Source organism: Triturus cristatus, chromosome 3_2, assembly GCF_964204655.1.
Source record: "Triturus cristatus chromosome 3_2, aTriCri1.1, whole genome shotgun sequence".
NCBI lineage: Eukaryota > Metazoa > Chordata > Amphibia > Caudata > Salamandridae > Triturus > Triturus cristatus.
Window position 1 is genome coordinate 517,127,603 of NC_140584.1, and position 9,308 is coordinate 517,136,910.

At 49.4% G+C, this 9,308-nt stretch overlaps 1 pseudogene; it reads left to right on the forward strand.

The window, feature by feature from the left end:
- The first annotated feature begins 368 nt into the window (after positions 1-368).
- On the forward strand, positions 369-2,113 carry LOC146857640 (neurogenin-1-like; annotated as a pseudogene).
- Positions 2,114-9,308: the final 7,195 nt, after the last annotated feature.

The window sequence follows — 9,308 nt, forward strand, 5'->3', positions numbered from 1 at the left end:
TAGATAGATAGATAGATAGATAGATAGATAGATAGATAGATAGATAGATAGATAGATAGATAGATAGATAGATAGATAGATAGATAGATAGATAGATAGATAGATAGATAGATAGATAGACAGACAGACAGACAGACAGACAGACAGACAGATAGATAAACCATAGAAAGTCAGACAGGTGGCAGAAGAGATATGCATGTGCATTTGTATATATTAATAAACAATACATATTAGAAAAAAAAGTTTATTCAGATCTACTAAATGACACGCTGGCCCTTGGTTTTTGCTAGTTCTAGTAAATATTGAGTGCTTAATTATAGTTTGTTTTCATCTGTTCACTAACGGCTGCCTTTTTCTAAATCCGCAGCATGTCTTTCAAGACAGAGAGCAGCTACTTCGACTACGACACCTCCAGCCAGGTGTCCTACTGTCTCTCGGATGAGAAGGACCGAAGAAGCAGCCTCCACACCAGGGCCGGACTGGCCGTAGGGGGCACGGGCAATCCCCCGGTGCGCCGCACAGGTGGGGGCCGGTTTTGGGCCCCTGGGGGCCGGTTTTGTTACAGGGCCGTTTTTGCAGCATAGCTGCAAAATCGGTCCTGTAAGAAAATCGGCCGAAAAGCGGCCCTGGCAAAGAGCTCAGCGTCACCCCCGAGCACTTTGCCAGGGCCGGTTTTGGTTCCCAGTCCAGCCCTGCTCCACACCCCATCTCCAGGGCACCTGAGCATCACCGCGCAGACCCCTAGAGGCGCGCCAGATGAGGCGACGGAGAAAAAGCCATGGCGGGGCCGCTGCAGAGTGAGGAGCGAGGCGGGCAGCACAACATCAAGAAGAACCGGTGCGTCAAAACCAACGACCACGAGCGCAACCGCATGCACATCCTGCCCAGCTTCCCGGACGACACCAGGCTCACCAAGATCGAGACGCTGCGCTTCGCCAATAACTACATCTGGGCGCTGACCGAAACCCTGCGGCTGGCCGACATGACCCAGGAGAAGTCAGGGCAGGGCCGGCTTTAGGGCGGTGCGACCGGTGCCATCGCACCAGGTGCTGGCTTCCTGGGGGCGCGGTGCTTGAAAGTTTATTATGCTTTTGAAGCACCTGCTGCAGCGTTTCTTTCCCTCAGCAATTACCAGGCCTCACATAAATGTCACAATAACTCCTGTGATTAATTAACGTCCTGGAGAGAGATCAGCATTTTGCATAGTTGATGATTTGACTTATGTGAAGTTAGTGCAGAGGGTTAATATGCCTGCTGCAAAGAACGTGTACCAAGTAGATTACAGAGTGCGTATGATGTAAACAGATCAGCAGGTTACTGCTTTCAAAAGAGACATCCTTTTGTTACTTGCAATTTATAACTTAAAGTCCTAATATAGAATAGTGAACTATTAACTTTCATCCTAGAACTGCATACACACTGCAAAGTATACATTATTAGAACATTGATTAATGTTGCAAAAAGGATTCATTTGGCTGGAAATCGATTCTTAGAGAGAACTCCCAGCTATGCTGTTTCTTTTTCGACTCTGAGTTTGTGCTTCTCCACACCAAGCACTCTACAATTATACTGCCTACCAGTATGGATGACATGTGACTCCTACACTTTTAGTCATTTGGCTTATGTAACATTTCCTATACACTGATTTAAACACGTATGATTGATTGTCTCTGTGTAATGTGTGTGCGATGTAAAGTGCTCGGACACCCTACACTGGTATGAGTGGCGCTATATAACTAATTCAATGCATCTGAGAGAGTGTGGTTAAGGAGACTGTTAAAGGGTGCTAGTAAGAGAATCCGTGGTGGAGGTGGTCATTTGGGGGGCGCCAACAAACATTGTCGCACAGGGCACCACCAACACTAAAGCCGGCCCTGAGTCAAGGAAAGAGATACTGCTGCCCTCCCACTACCTGGGCGCTGCCGACCCGCCCTGCCCCGGCTCTGACGCCGGCTCTTGGCTCTCGACCTCGTCACCACAGTCTATGTGTGCCTCCAGCAAAGGCAGCCCAGCCACCTCCGAGGACTACTGCCTCGGGGCTGCCAGCGAGGCGCTCTACAGTTTCCCCACAGAGCTGGCGCACAACATCGCCTGCTTCAGCCAGTACCGCTAGCTGTGAGCCGGGGTTAGGACACTCCAGACACTGCTTTAAGCGCCTAGTGCGCCCAGTGACCTCAGCGCAACGCACCTGTGCCTGCCACTACAAACTGGACTTTCTGCTCATGCAAATGAGCACGTGATTCCAAAATGTAAAAGTGAAGATGTGGGGCGGACTGGTGGGATCTGGGGCACCGGGAAGAATTGTTGACATGTTAGTTGGCCTCCCGGTGATTCTCCCTGTGTCCCAGACTGCCACTCCGACGAGCTCTACATGCAGACAGGACCTTGTGTGCCTCAGTTTGCGTGCATTGTGTACAACTGTTTGCCACGTAGAGCATATTTTCTCTGTCCAGAAGTTGAGGGGACTTCACAGCAGTCTTTTTTAGTTCTCAACATTTCCCTTCTTGCACTTTCTAATCTGCTCAAAACTTTCCTTGTTGATTCTCCTGAAACTGCCCAGTGAGTCTTTTAAGTGTCTTTAAGTACAATGGAGCGAAAGAAGAGAAACGGGTTGATTCGGTGCTTTCAGGAGAGGTGAAAAGTCCATTTTACAATTTGTAGATCTCTAAGGAAGTACAACAAGCATGAAAATGAGGTTTGAGCGTCCCGACAATACAGTGAAAGGACTTTAAGAAAAAAAAGACAAACGCCATTCATGTATTATGCATTTTGACCTCCAGGGCCACGACCTTGCATTTTGAGGGGACTTGGCTCTGCAGACTTGGGCGTTCAAGGGATAAGCGTGATATTACTGTTTAATTGATTCAAGATGGTCCATTCAGATCAAAATGTATTTTTTGTACATAAAGAGTATATATTATTACGCGTGTAATCAAAATGTAATTTTTCGTACCTCAAATATTTTGTGCAACTAAAATGTTTAACATCTTTACTAAACTTATGGTTTCTGTATGGCTACTTTCTATTTACACACATTTAAGTTATAAACACGGTGGAGGGAGTTCTCTGCAGTAGGGTGGCCCTGAAGGTTCAAGAGCTGGTGCTCTCGCAGCCGTTATATTAGTGCTCTTAACATACAGAACTTAGGTGTGTTGACTGTCACTCAGTTTTAAACCAGAAGCCATCCAAGGAGGAGCGCAGCCAGTGGCGAAAACGGACGGTGGCTTCAGATTTGCAGCTACCTGTGAGGGTGCCCTAACGTCTACTTATCTGCAAATCGTTTGGAGGGGATTAAAGCAATCAATAAAGTCAGAGTTGGTGAGAGGAAGCAGTGAGCGGCAGGTGGGACCCCAGGAATCCTCTTGCGGAAATGACGCAGTGCTTGTCAGGACCCGACAGCGTCCGGGCGATGGCTCTCAATCTAGGTGCCAGCGTTTCAGGGAAGATGTTGGAAATGTCCAGTTATCGCATTATGCTGAGGGTCCAAGATGGTGGTGGTGGGAAGGGAGGGAGGGGGGTCCGGTCCCTCTGCAAGGGAGGGGGTCCGGCCCCTCTGCAGAGTGGGCTTCCAAAGGCAAAGCCCCGTTCGTCATGTCTCTGCACTTCCACAAAGCTAGCATCGTTACAGTTTGCACCAGAGACTCCGGAATCAGCAGAACAGTTAACAACATTTCCTTCTCAATTGTAATCTCACTGAGTCTTGTAATCTGCTTAAATCCACACCCATGAACATTCAAAGCCCCCGCTACATGCACAGTAACAAGGAGCTCCAAGACAGCCCCCCCCCCCCCCTCCCCACAAGCGTTCTATTCACAGGTGGAAACGGATACCAGCACACAGGTGGGCGAACAATACACACATCCGGCTAATAATACATGTACCGACCGATAATTCAGCCAACGAGGACTTCGGACACTAAAACACGTACCTTTTCATTATGAGCAACCTACAGCACATCAATAAACAAAAACAGCAAATAATCCTACTGCTATGACTGCACCAACGGCAATAACTACGACAATAATATCATCAGCAATACTACATTTGCAACCACGACCACTAAATATTATTATTAATAGTAATAATAAACCATGCTCTCATATTGTGGTTTATAATATAGCTAAATTCTATAATCATCATTCCTTTGCCTCAGTATATAAGGAAGAATTGTAATCTGGATTGCTTTAGAATTTACAAAATGGAACAGGACAGTGAGAAGGACTAATATGTATACACTCGATGCACTAAGCGCTATACAAAGTGCTAATTTGTTAATATTATGAACGTACTTTCAATTAACAAATGATGCAAGGGGACAATATGTAAAAGAAAAAGAAAGGTAGACCAAAGTAACAACAAAACCAAGAAAGAAATATAAAGAGAGAGAGGGAAGAAAGTAAGCCAGACAGAAACAAATAACAGAGGAGAAAACACGAGAGCAAAAAAATAACTAAGGGGCATATCAGCAAGCAGGCAATAAAGAATTATCGCCGCTTTTGCGTCCGTTTTCGGACGAAAAGTGGCGATAATTTTATCGCCTAATCAGCAAGGTCACGCTATCGCATGAAGCCTTGCCTTATCGCCATTTCCCTTAACGCCCATCTTTGCATCACTAATGAGATGCAAAGTCGGCGTTCCTCCCCAGGATAACGAGAGAACTGTCGCTTAGCGACATTTCTCCTATTATCAAGCCTCACGCAAAGCAGCGTAGCGACAAGAAAAGTAGCGATAACCTCTGTTATCACTACTTTCCTTACGCCTGCTTTGAAACGGACTTAGCCATGATATCCTATGGAAGGTGGATATCATGGCTAAATATGTGAGGCCCTATCAGCAAGCCATCGCCAAACTTCGTGGGATTATCGCTGGGTTTCCAGCGATAATCTCAAATTTGGCAGTTAGCACTAGGATTTTTATCGCTTTTGAGATAAGCGTTGCTAATAGCACACTATCTCAGCGATAAAAATCCACGCTAGGCGGCGATAATTATCCTAGCGCTAAGTGCGCTTAGCGATAATTATCGCCGGTTGTTGCTGATATGCCCCTCAGTATGCTGGTTCCGAGTAAGAGACGCAGAGAAATAGAGAGCTGAACCTGTATGAGAGACAGAAAGGTGTTTAAGAAAGAAGAGAAGAAGAAAGGAAGATGATTAAAAAGAAAGAAAAGAACGAAAGTAAGTAAAGAGACAATAAAGATATGTAATAAGAAGGAAACACATAAAGAGACACAGAGAGAACTAACCAACAAGGAAACTACAAAATACGAACGGACGAAAGAAAGGCGAGTGAGAAAATGATAAGAAATCTAAAAAAAAAAACAGAAAGAAAGAGAAAATGAACCGAAGGATAAATCGCTGAACGATGGTAATTGAGGCATTGGTATTCTTTTATTTTGCACAAATGAGAAGCAAACATCTGCCCTTAGTTTGTGTCATTTTTTATCAATTCAGTAAGTCCTACCAATATTTTAGACCATCACGGCGCCATTGGGTTTGAAATGGCTGTCGACGTTGTTTGAAAAGTTTAAACTGTTTCTTAACGCGAGTTTGGGTTCAGCCTCCTGTTGGAAAAACAACTTCACAAGTCATGCGCTGCTGTCAAATCCACGATGCTCGGGGGAGCCGGAAGGCTTGAGCACAAACACGTTTAATATTGTACTCAGGTATAATACAATGCTGCACTGATCTGCTCTATACAATTGAAGGGGGCGCTGTGTTCATCCGGACCTTTAAATCTCCCCTTCCACCTTTCTGAACGCCCCCCTGTGTTACTTCACATTTGTCAGACCTTAGAAAGGGGGTCGCAGGGGCATGGATACTGCTCCTCATTATGCGCCGAGCCCTTGCTAGGGATTGAGTACGGCCTTTCGCTTCGGAGCTGAGGGCATTTCTAAAGCCGCCGGTAAAGGCTCTATTTGTGTGTCCTGCATGGGGTCTCTCACATCCCTCTGCTGGTGCAAGTTGTGACGTGCCCGGGACAGTCACAGGGATAACTTATTCATGGGCCGCGCTGCTACGCGGCGCGGAGACACTCAGCCAACACCAGACTGTGGGACGGAGACCGCGCCCTCGAGCGGGCGGCTCCTTTTATTTAACCCCGCAGGCCACGCCTGGCCTGCGGATGTGGTGTGACGTCCCGTTGCACAACTACACTGCAGGATACTACATCCCTATCCAAATCGGTCAATGAAAACACAAAAATGCAAACTCAGAATATTGCAATAGTTTAAACAGTTCAAAATCCCCAGAGGGGTGGTACTTGCTTGCTCCCCGTCGGCTGCTTCCGAACACCTTCAGCAGGCAAAGTCTCTCAACCGCTGGCTGGGACGAGGGTTGGTCCGGAGGCTATATCTTTGCGGAGAGTCTCGCAGTCGCGGACCCACAGGGGGTCCACCCTCTGGTACTAAGTTCGGTGCTTGTGTCACGGTGGCCTCGGTGGTTTCGGGTGTCGGTGTAGGTGCACTCCCGGTGGGCTCTTCCGGGAGTCTTTCTGGATGGCGTGGGGGCACCTCTTTGAACCAAGACACATTGCGGGACACTTCCTCTCCTCTCTTTTGAGCTGTCACCATGGTCGTCACCATGGTCCCTCGCTTTGCGACGACTGTCCAGGGTCCTGGTTCATAATTGGTATTGAACTTTCCTCCCGGACGGCGGTCCTTCAGCAGAACGGTGGCTCCTGTGCAGAGGATCCTCGGCATGGCACGGCGACGAACGCTGGCCTGTTGGTTCCGCCGGGATCTTCTAGCTTGTACAGCCTCGGTCTCTAATGGGGGCGGTGACCACCCTGGGGGCGTAGGAAGTAAGTCTCTCCGTGGTCCCTGGAGCATCAGTGCCCACGGGCTCCTCTGGGTGGTGCAGTGTGGTGAGCTCCGGTATTCCCGCAGGAACTCGTGTAGTTGTATTTCTGGGTCTACTTGTTCTACCTCTGCAATGCGGAATACCTTGTTCAGCGTACGCATAAAGCGTTCCATGTCGCCGTTGGCCTGGGGCCACTGGGGTGTTATTCGCCGGTGGTGTATTCTTCTCTGCCTTAGAAACATGGCGAATTCCGCTCCCTGGAAGGGTGGTCCATTATCACTTCGGATCTCTTGTGGGAACCCGAACATGGCGAATACTTTCTCTAGGGCTGGCTTTACCTGGGAAAATGCCGTGGACGCCACTAGCTCTACTATGGGATATTTCGAATAAGCGTCCATTAAGACCAGCGTGTGGCTTCTTCCCGGGAAGCTCCCGAAGTCTATGCTTACTTGTGACCACAGGGTGGTGCACGCATCTTCGGTGATTACCGGTGCTGGCCTCTCCGGGTTTCCGGTCAATTGGCATAGGGGGCATCGCCTGACATATTCCTCCACCATGTCTTCCAGCTCCGGGAACCAGGCCTTCTCCCGCATTCTGGCCTTCATCTTTGTGATTCCTTGGTGTCCCCCATGGGCTAGTTGTGTCGCCTTGTGTCTCAGCGTCCGCGGTATCACCAGCCTGGGTCCTCGGAGTAGGATCCCGTCACTTGTGGTGCTGAGTTCATGCCTTATATGCCACATCTTCACGGAGTATTCCCGCTTGTCCGGGCTCCAAGAGTTGGCTTGCCGCAGATAATTCGTCCACGACCCCTCCTGGACCGCTTTCAGAGTTCGGCTGTATACAGCGTCTTCGGCGGCTGCCTTTTTAAGGTCTTCTAGCGTCATGTTCACCGGGCATGCTGCTGTGGATACAAGGTGTACATACTGTTCGGTATCCTCACTGTCTTCCTGTGCGTAGGTCGGGCCCGGATGCCGGGATAGAAAATCGGCACGATTCTTTGCCCCTGGCCGGTACACGACTTCCAGTTCATATGGCTGCAGCTGGACTGCCCATCTCTCAATGCGCGGCGGCGGGTGGGGTGCCGTCCCTTTGAAGAGTGGCACGAGCGGTTGGTGGTCTGTGACCATTTTAAATGGTTGTCCCTTGAGGTACAAGTGGAAGTGGTTGCAGGCCCATCTAATGGCCAGTGCTTCTCGCTCAATTTGTGCGTACCTGGCCTCGGTCGGTGTGAGTGATTTGCTGGTGAACGACAGTGCTGCCCATCGCCCTGGCTCCTGTTCCTGGGCCAGCACCGCTCCCAGCCCGACGGGGCTGGCATCCACAAGGACTTCTGTCTTCTTTGCCGGGTCAAAGTAGGCGAGTGTGGCTTCTCCCAGCAGTGCATCCTTTATTCCTTGGAACGCTGCTTCTTTCGCTGGTCCCCATTGCCACTTGGCGTCCGACCTCGTGAGGGCTCTCAGGGGTTCTGCTCGTGTGGCGAGTCCGGGGATGAATCGTCCGCTGTATGTTGCCATTCCTAGAAAACTGCGTACTTCCGTTGGGGTTGTCGGTGCGGGTGCATCCTTGATGGCCTGTGACTTACGGGGGTCCACCTGAATGCCTTCTTGGTTGAACATATAACCGAAGAACTCTAGGGACGGCTGGAAGAACTGACATTTGTCCTTATGTAGGGTCGCTCCATGCTCTTTGAGGCGCGTCAGGGTGTTGCGGAGATGCTGGTAATGCTCTGCGGCCATCGCTGAATGGAGGAGGATGTCATCACTTACGTCTAGCACGCCGGGTAGCCCCGATAATAACTCCTGTATCGTGTTTTGGAACACCTCTGCTGCAGATGATATTCCAAAGTTGAGCCTTTTGTATCGTCGTAGGTCTAGGTGGGTGCTGAAGGTGGTGATGTAGCGGCTTTCCTTGGACAGTGGGAGTTGGTGATACCCTGCGTTTAAATCAATCTTCGAGAACCACTTTGAACCGTTCACGTCGGCAATGATGTCATCCATAGTTGGTGTGATATGTCGTTCTCTTCGTATGGCTTTATTTGGCAGTCGCATATCGATGCAGAGGCGTATCGCTCCCGGCTGTTTCGGCTTCTCTGCAATAACCATTGGTGAAACCCAGGGCGTCGGGCCGGATACTTTTTCAATGACCCCCTGTCTTTCCAAGTTCTCTAGCTCCTTCTCGACTAGCGGCCGCAGGTGGAAAGGGACTCTCCTGTGTCGTAGCGCGACGGGGACAACGGTTTTGTCGATGTGCAGTTTGATTGGGCTGCACTTAATGCGTCCTAGGCCTTGGAACAGCTCCGGGAACTGATTAAGCAGCTCCTCTACCTGGTGAGCTTGTACTCTCCTCGCGAAGGATATTAGCCCTAGGTCTTCCGCCATATTGCTACTTAGCAGGGTGTCCACTTCTCTGTCAATCACATGTATTGTCGCCGTGACCTCCCGCTCGTCTGCCTTGACGGGAACTGTGATTTTTCCTTTCAACGGGAGCGGCGTGTCCGCTCCGTATGCGTAGA